This window comes from Macaca mulatta, chromosome 6 (assembly GCF_049350105.2).
Source record: "Macaca mulatta isolate MMU2019108-1 chromosome 6, T2T-MMU8v2.0, whole genome shotgun sequence".
NCBI classification, from domain to species: Eukaryota; Metazoa; Chordata; class Mammalia; order Primates; family Cercopithecidae; genus Macaca; species Macaca mulatta.
The window spans coordinates 118,627,181-118,642,651 of NC_133411.1; the positions used below are offsets into that span (position 1 = coordinate 118,627,181).

The following is a 15,471-nucleotide window of genomic DNA, read 5'->3' on the forward strand; positions in this document are numbered from 1 at the left end:
CTCAGTGCCTTACCTGAAATCTTCAAGGGTAGATGTATGTGAGGGTTCAGAATTCTTTTTAATTTTAGGAAAGTACTGTGCCTGTGTGGCATATTATTGCAGAGTCTCCTTTGAAATTTCTGAATGTTCTGATCAAATGGGATAAAGATTCCATAAAGCTTCATGTCAGTTCTGTTTAGATTTACCACCAAATGAGTTATAAAAAAGCTTTTGATTTTTTCAGAGCTTTTTGGATTTCACAGTTTAGAGATTGTAGATATGTAGAGTATTAGATTGGGAGAATTATGAAATTGCTTAAAATAATTAGTAAGCTTCCTAAAAAGATGCATTATAGCAGAAACCATTTTGACTCTTCTAAATGGCATTGATTGTTACTATCATCCATGCTTGGGTGCCTCAGCTTTTCTTTGTTCTGATTCCCATCATTTCAAAAATCTGTTAAAAAATGTCTGTCTCTCAAGAAATCTTTGCTAGCTGAGCAGTGCTCTTCACTCTTTTGTACCACATTCTCTAAACATGTAGGTGTTTAGGTGTTGACTTTTTTTTTCTTTGCAAGAATTCATTCCTTGACTTTACTGAGCGTTGTAGCTTCCTAATTATACTTCAAGCTTCCCTCGTCGTCAGAATTAATTTTTTCAAAAAATTTGTCATTCTATTCTTGCATCTCCTAAAATAATGCTTTTTACAATTCTTGCATCAGGCAGTTTAAAGTTTATGATAGGCTACCTAATACAATATAATTAAATACATATTTTTACTGTCATTTAGAAGTTTGAAGAAAAATGTTTGTCATTAGGCTATTACCAGTCTCACACATTGATTTTTTTTTTTTTTTTGAGACGGAGTCTTGCTCTGTTGCCCAGGCTGGAGTGCAGTGGCGCGATCTCCGCTCACTGCGAGCTCCGACCCCCCGGGTTCACGCCATTCTCCTGCTTCAGCCTCCCGAGTAGCTGGGACTACAGGCGCCCGCCACCTCGCCCGGCTAGTTTTTTTGTATTTTTTAGTAGAGACGGGGTTTCACCGTGTTAGCCAGGATGGTCTCGATCTCCTGGCCTCGTGATCCGCCCGCCTCGGCCTCCCAAAGTGCTGGGATTACAGGCTTGAGCCACCGCGCCCGGCCTCACACATTGATTTTTAAGTGATATACAGTGTGGGATTTTGCCTTAGTGCTTTAACAGCATAGGATTTTAAATCATTGTTTTCTTCAATTTCACATGAACTGTAAAAGAATCTTCCTTACCAGGCCCTTATACTTTAGTCTGCTGTGATTTTGTTTTTAGGTACAAAATTCTTTTAGATTTTATTTGTGAAAGTGATTAAACAGATAGATTGCATTTAAAGTTCTATTTTTTATTTTTATTTCTTGAAAAATAAGGGTAGAGTAGCTTAATGTTCAGAGACCACCTGCTAAATTGCCTGGTTAGTCTATGTTTTAATTGATTTTTTATTTATATTTTAAGTTGGACTTTCTTAATTAACTAATTGCATGGTTCTAGTTTATTGTCAGATTATTATACAATGAATTCAGTTTACAAAGTGTGTTTTAATTGTGTGTTTTTTGTGTGGTAAGATTAAAGTTATTTTGCTTGTTTCTTATAAATAACATCTTCATCCATCAAGGACCATAATCAGGAAAATGCAGAAGATGGGGAGGAAAAACAGGTGCTCATATATATAGAATTATGATGAGATATTTTGGTATATTAAAATATGAAGGCAGAATTGGCATGGGAAGTACCACATATAATGGATAAAGGATTATAATAATTTCTAGTTAAGATATTTGGAAATACATAACTATGTAACTGAAGAAAAACTTTGAAAAGAAGATGAGGTGGTATCAAAGAATAGCTGGCGTTAGTTTTGGTGTGTTTACTAGATAATATAAATTTTGAATGATTCTGTTTTGCTATTGCTGTAGCACCAACATTTGAAGTTGTATAAAATACTATGAAAATGTTAAACTAAATATCTGGAGTACGAGTGATTTTTTAAAAATGATTTCTATTGGAGTGGGAGTAATTGATGGTTACGTGAGATTCCTTCAGTAGCTTATTGTTTTCAGTTTCTTGCAAACTTAGTTCTCTGTCCACTTTCCATTTCTTTTCCTCCCGGTGGCCATCATGTCTTCTAAAATAGTAACATAAAGCTAATTATTAACCCAAAGCAGTTCAGAACATAAACTAAAGTGATGTGGCATATTTCAAAGTCTTCCACTCTTCTGAACTAGATTTTTTTTCCTTCTAAATGCAGATTAATAAAGCGTGCACAACAAGAGGAACAAGGAAAAGGATTTTAGTGAAGGTATCCTGATCCTGAAAAAGTCAGGGAGGGCTTCAAGCCCATCTTGGACTTCAGAACACTTCACAACTTTGTGGTAAAAGAAACATTTTAAGTAGAGCCTTTGGACTTATTTATTTCATCCTTATTCAGAGAGTAGCACTTTATTTTTATTTTTTATTTTTTTTAGGCAAGACAATTGTGTGTGAAATCGGGTTACTTTTCAAACTGAAACATATCTGGGTTTCAGATTTGTTGTAGGTACTTAGTCTATACTCAAAATATTACAGGTAGTTGGTTGGCTTGTGTGTTTTTATTTGAAATGTGTTCTTTTATCCCTTGTGACATTGTGTTTGCGTTCACCGTGAGTGATGTTTTCTCTAGTGTTTTGTACCTTTAATCGGTTCATTGGGTTGTATAGTAGGGAGTCTTTCCTAGGACCAATATTGTTTCTAAAAATACTTCGAAAGTAGAAAGTGGTTTGTGTTTTATTGTTTTCATATTTTTTACCAGTTATATGATGGCTTACTAATGGGAAGAGATGTAGCCCTAGTAAAAATTTGTTGTTTCCTCCTCTATTCACCTGGAAACCTCACACAGGATAGATTTCATTTGTCAACACAGATACAGAAAGTGAATACAAACATCTTTGCCATTTCTGTCTTAAACAACAAAACAGTCTTATTTTACTGTGTTAACTTTTTAAGATCTTTTTTATTTGTGAAAATTAGGTTGTTTATGTACTATGTGTTCTTCCAAAGTTACAGAGTTATATTCGTTGGAGAAATGAAATTTTCTTCCAGTAGATGAAAATTATATTTTGATTGAACATCATTCCTTATGCAGTCACCCATAAATATAATGTCTTTTGCTGTTTTTTCAGAAAATGGCTACAGATGTGATTTCTGAATTGACAAGGAAATAGAACATCTTAATGTTTTAGGTAAAACAGATGGTATTTTTGTTTTAGGCAAAACTCTCTCAGAGTGAAAGCAACTTAATTGGTGACAAGACTCTTGGGGTCAGCCAAATTAGATACAATTTGTGTTTGTTTCTTTTTGTTGCTTTAATATCAAAAGTTTTAGAATACTTGGAATATTTATTCTTTTGTTGACTTTACTATTTTCTGTTGTGTACTGGAAATAGTTGTAAAATTTTTCGATCTTTATAAAAATTATAAATCCACATATTTATTCTGCTTCGGTTATATTTATGGTCTTAGAAGTTCTACTTTTCAGGGTTAACATTATCATTTGTAGTTTTGAGTTGCATTTGCAACTACAAATTCTGTGGATATTGATACCAACTCTGTTATTTCTATGTCATTGAGCTCTAGGCAGATCTCCCTGTCAGATGCCTGGAATTTCTGGAGCACAGTGTTGTGAAGGGAGCCTTGCGTTGAGAGTTAGGGGACTGATTCTAGCTCCATCTTTGTCACTAACCAGCTCATATTTTTGGAACTTCAGTTTCATTTGCTTTCTATATTTGGCGGGAGTGTTAAATAGGTAATCCCCGAGGTCACATCCAGTTAACATTGGGTTTTTTGGTCTAAGTATTAATCATTTATAAAGCATTCATTTGGATAAACACCAGGAAAGGAAGTTTTGAGGAAGAAACTACTCTGAACAATAACCAAGTGTTTCCAGTAACTGGTACATAAGATAAAGAATCTGTCTTCCAAAATATCTCCAGTATTCCAAAATGAAGACTATTATGTAGCAAATTTTCTTTTTACCACCTCTTACAGAAATTCAGAACTGAGTAGTGAAAGAACCACTTGTGTTTTCATCATAGCAACCAGGGGAAGTAGCCTAATCCTCACCTCCAGGAAACATCCTTTACCCCTGTCTTGCCACTGCAGGTGGGGAGGCTTTGGAGTGAAGGTTCTCTGCTGGGGTGAATATAGAGCAGTCTGATAAGACTGTGTTCAGAGAGACAGCGGGAGGGTAGTGGGATTCTGAGTGCTCCAGTTGCTGCATCAGTGCTTCTGGCACATGCACCCTGACTGCCTTACCCACTGGAGGGAGACAGCAGGTCACCTTCCCTGCCTCTGACTGCCTGACTGATTCAGTTTGAATCCTGGCTATACCATTTCAATGGCTACATAACCATGAGTGGGATACAGAACCATTCTATGCTTCTGTAAAATAGACTTGTAACTGTTTGCTCAGCACTGTTTTAAGGCTAATTAAGTGCTAGCTGTTGGTATTATTATCATCATAGTTGCTATAATTACCATAACATCAGAAAAACTCTGCCAGTACCTAAGTCATTTACTTAAAGATAGCAAAAATATTCATTTAATACAATTTTATATTTGACTTACTGCTTTGTCTATTAGTATTATAGACAAATATAACTCTCTGCCCATCTGCCCAAGTAATATTTTCTTTTTTTTTTTTTTTTTGAGACGGAGTCTTGCTCTGTCGCCCTGGCTGGAGTGCAGTGGCGTGATGTCGGCTCACTGCAAACTCCACCTCCTGGGTTGACGTCATTCTCCTGCCTCAGCTTCCTGAGTAGCTGGGACTACAGGCACCCGCCACCACACCCGGCTAATTTTTTGTATTTTTACTAGAGACGGGGTTTCACCGTGTTAGCCAGGATGGTCTCAATCTCCTGACCTCGTGATCCACCCGCCTCAGCCTCCCAAAGTCCTGGGATTGCAGGCGTGAGCTACCGCTCCTGGCCGCCAAGTAGTATTTTCTAACATATAGCTTTCTAGAATATTTACTTAATAATATCATATTTTCCTTGCCATTCTTAGTTTAGAAACTAAGAATTTATTAGTAATATTTTGTGGAATTCTTGCATTTGAGGAGAATAAGGTATTTGCAGAAATCGCTTAGTTGCCAACAGCAATTTTAGGTACTGCGGTCATACTGTTTTGTGAAAGACAACTTTATATTTGCATTTGATCATGCAACATGCTTGTTTACTTCCCTTTTGAATCTTTTCCTTGGACAAATGGCTCTCCATAGGATGATAGGTTCATAATATTTTTGTCCATGATTTTAAGAATGATTTCTCCTAAATACAGAGAAAGGTGTGAAATAAACTTTCGTGTGTTAGGAAGGTTGGGTAGCATTTATGTACTACTGTATCCAAGTAAAATTCTAATTTTTATTGCTGAGAGAGTGTTCTGTACCTTAGTGTTGAATTTTTTTTTTCTTGTTAGAGCAGGCCATATTTGTTACTTAACCAGCTAGTAGCTTCCAGAAACCGTCATTTAAAAATTTTCCCTTGGAATACAGGAGAGAGGGCAAAGGGCTAGACCCACTTCATTTAATCTTTGCTTGGTCCCAGTTCCAAGGACCCCAAGCTCTTCTTGCTTGTTACTCTTTGCTCACCTCCCTTCTGTTTTCCAGGACTCAGGATTTTCTTTTATATATCCTTGGTGGTATGAAACTGGAAGTTAGTCCTCATTTTCAACACGAATAGTGTAACCTGGTGTATTAGTTTCCTGTTGCTGCTATAATAAATTACCAACAAACTTAATGCTAGTAAAAAACACACAAATGTATTATCTTATAGTTTTTGGGGTCAGAAGTTAAAGATCATTTTCACTGGATTAACAAAATATTGGTAGGGCTGTTTCCTTCTGGCGTCTCTGAGGGGAGAATCATTTCTTAGCCTTTGCCTTTTCTAGAGATGACCTGCATTCCTTGGCCTGTGGCCCCTTCCTTGTACATCCCATCCACTTGCTTTTGTTGTCACATAGTCTTCTTCTCTGTTGGATCATCCCTCTAATAAGGACCCTTATAAATACATTGGGCCCACCTAGAAAGCCTAGAATGAGCTTCCCATACCATGAGCTGTAATTTAATCACATCTGCAAAGTGTTTTCTGCCGTATAAGGTAGCATTCATAGGTTTTGGAATTAGGACATGGACATCTTGGGGTCATTATGCTCCCTATCTTACCTGGAAATCTGATTTTTAAATTTCCAGTGGAAAAATTGATCTGTCTGTTTTCACCTTTCCTGCCTAGGCTATCAACTTTAAGCTATCTACTTCGTCTTCCTGCTTTGAGCCTTCACCTCTTAAATTCTTTCTCCACCTGGCAACTAGAAGTAGGTGTTAAAAAGGAAAATTTAACCATGTTAAACCTTTTCCATCAACTTCACAAAAAGCTCCAAGCTCCTTGTAATGACTAAAAGACAACCCACTCACCACTATGACTTGAGTTTTATCTCCTTTTCTAACTTCATATAATTGCATTTTAGAGGTTCACTTTACTGTGTAGCTTCTAGTGGTAGTGGCCTATATATCTTGAAAATAACATTATTTCCTGTATATCTGTGGCTTTATAACTAGAAAGGATTTGCCTGCTTCCTTTGCCCTTTAAAAAATTTCTTTGTTTTTGATGTTATTGTTCTGAATTTTTCTAATAAACATGTAACTTCTTGTAGAATAGTGTTTATACCCAAAGCTACTAAAAGGATTTCTAGCATATTCACTGATAACCCTAGAACCTAGAGGAGGTAACTATTAATAACAGCTTCTTTTTAGAATTTTATATATTTTTATATTTCACTGATTATTATTTGTATGTAATTCAGAATATTCTTTTGTATTTAATAATGCAAGATTTTATTTAAAAAATCTTTATATCTAATGAGTATTAATATTCTAATTCATAAGTATACTTTTAATCGTTAATGTGTTCCCTCAATTTAATATTATATTGATTAGCTAATATGTTTTGGATAGTATTGTTTAGATATTTACATTGTTGTGGAAATAGTTAAAATATTTTTTGTTTACTGTATTTCTGTTTTTCTCCTTACACTAATTTATTTATTTTTTTTTGAGACAGAGTCTCACCCTGTCACCTAGGCTGGAGTGCAGTGATGCAATCTCAGCTCACTGTAACCTCCACCTCCCGGGTTCAAGTGATTCTTGTGCCTCAGCCTCCTGAGTACCTGGGACTACAGGCACGCGCCACCATGCCAGCTAATTTTTTTATTTTTAGTAGAGACAGGATTTCGCCATGTTTGCCAGGCTGGTCTCAAACTCTGTACCTCAGGTGATCTGCCTGCCTTGGCCTCCCAATGTGCTGCAATTACAGACATGAGCCATCACGCCTGGCCTCCTTACACTAAATTTCTAAGAGTAGGAATCATTGGATTAAAAGACAGACTATTTTTAAGTTATAGTGTTTTCTGATTATAAAATTATAAATGCTAGATAGAAGAAATGTATAAAGTATGAAAAATAATTATAATGCTACCACCTAACAATAGGTATTGCTAATATTTTGGTAAGTCAAGTAATTTTTTCTTCTTTCTTGCCTTCTTTTATAAGATGATTTTAATATTCTTTCAGTATTTACATAGAGAAGCATAGGTGACTTATAATCTAATTCAAATTATTACTTTTGTGTTGTTTTATGTTATCATTTATATTTTCTTATATATTTACCTCTCTTTGTGCTCTTCATTTTTCCCTGCAATCTCATGTTTCACTCTGTGATTATTTTCTTTCTGCCTGAAGACTTAATACTTCTTCCAGTACAAGTTTGCTGGTAACCCATACACGGTTTTTATTTCTCTGAAGGCATCTTTATCACTTTCTAAGGAAATTTTTGCTGGATATAGATTTTTAGGCTGGCAGTATTTTTTTGTTTCCTCACCACTTCAAATATGTAATTCCATTTTATCCTGGCTTCCTTAATTCTTTTGGCATGTCAGCTGATGATCTTATTGTTGTTTCTTTGAACAGTGTAATCTTATTTTTACTGACTGCGTCTCAGATTTTGCCTTTTCATGGTGGATTTAACATGACACACCAGGTGTATTTGCTTCATTTGGGAATCACAGAGTATTTTTTGTATGTGTGGGTTAGTCCCTTTCTTTAGTTTTGGAAAATTCTCAGCTATTGAGATAATTCTGTTGTGCTATTTTCTCTTTTATTTCCATCTACACATATCCTATTTCACATATTAGATCTTTTCACTGAGTTGCCTGTGTCCCTAACATTCTTTTCTGCATTTTTTTCACCACTTCAGTTTGTATATTTTTTATTGACTTCTCTTTTGCTGAGTTAAATATATTTATTCTGCTGTTGTTAAAGACATCTGTGGAATTTTTAACTTTAAATATTTATCCTTTAGAATTTCATTTGATTATTTTGTAATATGTTCATTTCTATGGTAAAATTCTCTATCTTGTCTTCTATTCATGTTTTTCTCTTTCCTTGGACATACTAATTATGATTTTAAAGTCATGTCTGCTAACTTCAATATCTGGGTCATGTATGGTTCTAGTTTCTTTTTTTTCTTGGTGTTTAGTCATGTGGCTCTGTCTTTGGTGATGCCTCTTAATTTCATATTGAGTACTAGACAATTGTGCATAAAATTTAGAGAGACTTCTAGAAAATTTCTTCTTCTAGATAGATATTGTTCCAATCAAGGACTGTGTTAAATTGAGACTGATTTATTCAACCTGTTGTTCACCTGGCTTTTTAAGTAAGTTTTCAACTAACAGCCTGCTTATATTCTGTAGGCCCTATCCCCTGGTGGGTTCTGGAATGTCATGAGATGTCTCTGCTCTACTTTTCAGAAGCTTTCTGTTTAGGTTTGAAGCTTCCCTTTCTGCACAGCCTCAGTATTTGGCACTTGTCGTAATGAAAAAATCAACTGTGTACCTGAAGCCTCCCAAAATCTCCACAAAATGCTCTTTTGACCTCTGTTCCCCAGTGATTTCTTCCAGACTTTTCACTAGGTTTTGCATGGAACTCACAGCCTCTCCCTTGCTGAGAACTGGCATGCCCCAGAGTGAAAATGACTGCCGAAGGCTGGTCACTTTTCTGAAGTTTTTTCCTCTCCTCAGCAGTTTTCTGTTGCCCTTAGGCAAATGATTATTACTGTTTTTATCTGGCTTTTCTCGTTGGCTAGTAGAAGTGAGAGCTCTCGTTTGTTGACAGCTACTCCATTTCCCCTGGAAGTGGAAACATCATTTATTTCTCAACTTCAATTTGACAAAAGTAAAATTCTCACCTTTTTTTTCATTTGAGTGTTTATATTTCTGTTGATTTGTAAGAGCACTTTACAAGTTTTACTAATTTATTTATTTATTTTTTTAGTTTTTGTTCTTTAATCTTATTTTTACGATAGAAAAATTTTTAGGTTTTTGTTACCAAATCTGTCAGCCTTTTACTTCATTGTATTTTTCAGTTATGGCTAGAAAGACCTTTTGTACCACAGATTATATATTTATTTTTTCTACTAATTTTGTATCTTTTTTATGTTTGAAAATTTACGTTTATCTGGAACCAGTGTTGGCATATTGTTTTAATGTATCTATGTAACCATTTGTCTTGCTCATCTATTATTAAGGATGTATATATATTATAGAACTGTTTTGCCCAGCTCATGATCATTTTCCTTCCCTCACCTTTCTTTGAAGAAGTGAAATTCCGTGGGATTTTGGTTGGCACTGCATAAGACTTATGAATTAATTTTGGGAGAGTCGTGCTTTTGCATTATTTTAGTTTTCTTGTTTAGAAAGAGATATCTCTTCATTCATTTTTATGTTCTACTAAATGACTCTTTTTCATTTTCTGCATATATTATATATTCTGCTCATTTTGTATAAAATTAATTTTCTATTTTGATTGGTCTCCTGGTAATTCTTAATCTTCCTAACTGCCGTGTGTGTGTGTGTGTGTGTGTGTGTGTGTGTGTGTCTGTGTCTGTGTGTGTCTGCATGTTGGTGTATGCATCCCATGACATGCTATACATACCTTTGTCTTATTGCCTACCCTGTTATATTGAACTTACCAGTGTGTTTCTGTGCCTCCCCCTCCTAGACTGTAGGTACTTTGTTGACTGGGATTATGTGTTCACATTCATAAGTTTGTAACTACACATACCATACAGCATCTTTCTCTCCTTTCTTTGCTTGCTTTTTAACTTAGCCATAAGCCATATTGTTACTTTGAATGTGTATTCTCACCACTACCATGTTATCAGAACTCTTGTTTCAGGATATCTGTATTATCACATGTTAATTTCCTTTATTTAGATTTATGCATGCCTTACACAAAAAAAGGATTTATGACAGCTCATTGAACTGGGTTTGTTAAATCGTTCACTGTACTACCCAGTGTGATGATGTACCAGGGTCCTTGGTCACGATACCATGAGGGTCTTGTAAGGAGAAGGAGAGAAGTGAATTGTTATTGAGATTCTTTTTTGTGCTTGGTCTGAGCTAGGTGGTTTTCTAAACAGTTTATAATTCAACATTAACAATAATCTTGTGTCTCGATTTTATAGATGAGGATATTAAGTCTTGGGGAAGAGAAATAACTTATCCAAAGCCTCTGAAACTCTAAGTGACATGGTGGGGGGTTTGAATGTGTCTGACTCAGGAGTGTCTGACTCAAAAGCCCAGGAATCACACAATTGTGATTGAAGATCTAGTATAACTCAAAAAGACACTCTTAGTTTTTAATGTCTTGAATTTTTTCCTGCTAATATGGTAAGCATTATATTTTAAACCTAGAAAACAAAATGGAATATATCAAAAGAACTTCAGGTCTAGATTTTGCAACTTTTGTTAACATGTAAATTCATATGTTTCCATATTCAGAATACTGTATAAAGCTTAATATTTTTCTTTAGGTTATATTCCAGTAATGAGGCTACTTAGAGAAGATGAATGCATTCTTGTTTGAAATTATTTTTTAATATGTTGTCATTGATTAAGAGTCAGACAAAATGAGCTCTAGTTTTTGCTTTGTTCTTAACTTTCTCTGTAATCTTGAATGTGCCATTTTCCCCATCTTTACAAAGGGATTAATTTTATAATTTACATTTTTGAAGAATTGAAAAGCACTTTTTAAGGAATTAAAATAATCAAAATGGAACTGCTCTGATAAAACTATAAAGCCCCACATTAGTAGATACTATTTACAAGTAATAAATTATCCTAGTGGCATTTTTCTGCACTGATCATTCATTAACTATTGAACATTATTATTCTGTGCTAGGTACCTATGGTAAGCACATGAAATAACAGTTAATATTCTTATGCCTTTTGGTGTTTGCTTAACTGGTTTTAAAGTGCACTTACAAAGAACTTGAAACAATACATATTTTTTTAATCTTCCTACACAATCATAAAAATATGTATGTGGCTTTTAAAATGCTTCCTCAAATATTGTTTTTGCTTACTTCATGCAGTGAGGTCATAAAATGAACTCCTTAGTATATATTGCAAGTTTTTTTCTATTCTGGTGTTCCAGTATATAAATTTTCTTTCACAAATACAATATACATGAAATGTAAATAGCTTATTGCTTATCTGAGCTTCCTGAGGAGTGAGACTCTCTAGGGATACTGGCATTGCTGAGGAGAAAGTTCTTCACATGTGAATTTGGAACTAAGGGAGTTTGCACAGGAAACTTCAGCTGTCACAACTGTCACAAAGATCCTTATATGTCTGGCCTGTGAGTGAAGTAGTTAAGAAGATGGGTATGGGGGTAAAATTGCATTCTAAGCCCTATTGTGGCACTTTTTAGCTGGGCCAATCTTGGCAACATTCCTGCTCTTGTTGAACCTCAGTTTCCTTATATGTCCAGTGAGAAGGATGAAAGATTGCACCTCACGGGTTGCCCATGCAGGCTTGAGGACCAGCGCAGGCATGCAGGATGCTCTCTGAATGATAATTCCAAGGTCCATCTGACCAAGGGGCATGTTCCTTCCACTTTGTAGTGCAGCCAGTCCTAGAAGGAAGCCTGTGTGGTCCTAGTGTGTTGTTCACATTTTAGTGAGCACTGATTAGATTTACTTCAAAGAGAAAACTCAGTATTCCATAGTTGTCTTTTTAAACATGCTATGAATTGCTTCTATGAAAGGAGTGAAGGAATTTTTAGTATACTCATCCTCAGTAGAATCTTCAAGGACAGCCACATTTACACTGGGATTCTTCCATAAAGTGATTCCCAGTTTGATATGAGCATACAGGTGTTCTTTCATTTTTCTCCATTCCTTTTTCTCCAGTGAAAGTAGATTATCTTCTGCCCTCTAATTTGATTGGCAGGTAACATATGAGTGCTTTTTCTTCATGAGGTGAGAGTTATTCCTTGTATATGGAAAACTGAGATAATTGCTCATAACCCTGAATTATGAGGGCCAATGTCACAATGAGAACTAGGAGGCTGGACGTGACTTGGTGACAGATGATATGTAAGAAGCTAATGCTGATGTGGTGGAAATTGAGAAGAGAAAAAAAGCACTGAGCTTCCAGCTAAAATTGAAATTAACCCTCCCCATTCTGAAGATATAAACATAATTCTTTCGTTAATATGGATCAAATATTGTTAATTTTCAGTAAGTGAGTATGATATTATGATATGATACTGAAACCTGTTGGTTTCATTCACAACTGGAGGGCCTGAAAGCACTCATGTTTGGGGATGTTGGCCATATAACAAATGTTGGACTACCAAATGTGATGACAATGAAAATTAAGTTAATTTATGATGGTGTACTTATTTCTAAAGGAAATATCTATATATGATCATCCTTTCTCTGTACTCTACTTAAAATGTACATAGATAGGAGTTTGTGTGTCAGATAAATTTGTACTGTGATGCACATAAAAAACATGCTGTGAATCTCTATGTTGAAAATAATTTTCTTAGTGCAGCATTATACTCATTATATACTCTACACATTTAGTTTTTGAATAGATTCCTGGTATGATAATTACATAATCATTCAGTACAGTAGAAACATCATTATGGTCATATACTAATTAGCTACTAAAATGAAACAAAATAGAACCTAGTTCACAGCTTATTATAAAAAGTGATTTAATAGGGTACAAAACCAAATATATGGTTAAAATTATTGTTTGCATTAAGTATGAGTACTTTTTTTTCATAGAAGGAATTAGTGTTCTGGATGCTTATTATCTAATTTATTGTTTGGGCACACATTATAGTATCACAGCCTTCATGACCTTTGGCTGTAGTGGAGCACCCAGAGAACATGCCAGTAGGGATTCTAGGCTTAGTGTGCTTAGGTATACATCAGGGCTGCTACAGAATTAGGAGATTGGCCAAAGGTTTCAGGCCACCATTTTCTCAAGTTCTTTAAATACTAGCTCCATAAGCCTCTGGGAACATGGGTTTCAGTAGTAAATCACTCATTTCTGGAGGTCTGGTTTGAACATCTTTGGTGCAGAGAATGAGTGATCCACCACTATTTTTCTTCCCCAGTGCACCTTAGAAATATAGGACAGTCCCGTTAGTAATAATGAATCCTGGCAGTTGCAGTTTGCCAGGTGTGTTTGTGAATGGGGAACAGTCAGGGGAAATGTAATCTCTGGTAGGAGGGCTGTGGGTGGCTGCAAATAGGTTGACAAATCTCTGAGGTAAGTCTGTTGAGCATACCCCTCAATAGGGCATCACCCTCCCTCTCCTTGAGAATTGCTTCTGTGCGTAAAATGGGATTTTATCTGAGTACTAGGAGGGTTCAGTACTCTTTGTAAATATGTTTGTGACTGTGTGGTTTCATCTGTTCATCTCTTGTATACATATGGAATCTCAGTGAACAAAAGTAATAACAAATTAGGTCTTGTTATCCTGACACATACTATAAGCCTAATAGGAATTAGAGACATTCTTAATGTCATCATCACCTTTGGTATCTCAGAATGTTGCTTTAACATAATTGCTTCTGATGAACAATTTATAAGTCTGGTGTCACGGATTTTGTGTTATATCCTCTTTCTTTTCCTTCATTTTTCCTGTTGTCTTTTTTCCTTTTAGTTTTGGCCCCTGTAAGTATTCATTTTATTTCTTAATGAACACTTTGTAATGCAGTTAAAGCAAAAATATATAGAACACATATGCAGGATGGAAGAATACTGGTAAGCTTGGTGCTACCATCTATAGCTACAACGTATTGGGGGAGAGGTGGTTGTTATCCAACTATTCAGTGTATTCCTGCAGTTACAAAATTGTATAGGAAAACACAAATATTTCGGATCATGAAAATATGCACTAGTGAATCAGTGAGTTATATTATTAGTCCACCATTTGTCCACCATTATTTCAAAGAGTCCACTCTTTGAAATATTCTTTGATTTATTTGAAGACAATATGATGCAAATTGATTATAAATTATAAAATTATAAACTTTGCAGAGGATGCAGATTTCATGAAGTCTGCGATGTTGGTGGTCTAGAATGTCTCTACTCACAGGCGAAGCCATGAAAGAATGAGAATCTGGTAGAGTTATGCTAGTAAGAAAATCAAGGCTGTTGGGTACCTCAACGGAGAATTATTTGAATATCAGAACTGGGAGAGGATTTTAGGAAAAAATAAAGTCCTGAAATATTTTTTTTCAAATACAGTTTATTAATAAAACCATCATGTAAAAATTAAATGTTATGTGAAGGATGTCATAATATGCTGGTATAAAATATTGGAAAAATTGTGTCCCAAATTTCAGTTCATTTTTGTTTTTGTTCATACCAAAAGTTACACGTAGTTGCAAATATTGCCTAAACTTATTTTAATAGTTTGCATTTTCCTTTTTCTACCTAATCCCAATCAATTTCTTTTTCACCATTACTTACTATAAAAATTGGGGGCCCTATTACAAGTGGATTCGCTTCAAGTTACCTTTTTTTAGAATTAACTTTCTTTAATAATAAAGTCCTATTGTATATAAAATACGTGTGTGAATTATGTGATTCTCCACATATAGCCATACATTCTTAGTGGTCTAAAATGAATATTAGATTTTTACCTGGAACTAATTGTGACTAAATTGCAAACAAATTGTGAATTTTTTTATTCAGTGAGATTAGGTAAGGATCAGGGTATTAGTTGTATGGAGCTGATTCTTTTAGATAGATGAATAAAACCGTATTTATAAAGTCTTTTTCTGGGATACAGAAAAGCTTTATTACAAATCTATGAATATCTTGCATTAGTAAAGCATTAATTCTTTAGAAAGGGCTTCTGAATCATTATTTAATTACCCTTTGTACTGTGTGATATTTGTTGTGATGAAATTGCCTGTTCTCTGAAAGTTCTCACAGAATGTTCCTGTTAATTCTTCTCCATGAGTTGGCTCTATGACTGTCCATGAACTAAAGTATTATGAAGAGTATGAAAAACATTAGCCGGGTATAGTGGCATGCACTACACCTGCTACTCCCAGCTTCTCAGGAGA

General features: G+C 35.0%; 1 protein-coding gene across 2 annotated transcripts in view; it reads left to right on the forward strand.

Annotated features, from left to right (window-relative positions):
- MAN2A1 (mannosidase alpha class 2A member 1) overlaps positions 1–15,471 on the forward strand; it is a 175,870-nt gene that overhangs the window by 107,711 nt on the left and 52,688 nt on the right. The window lies entirely within an intron of this gene.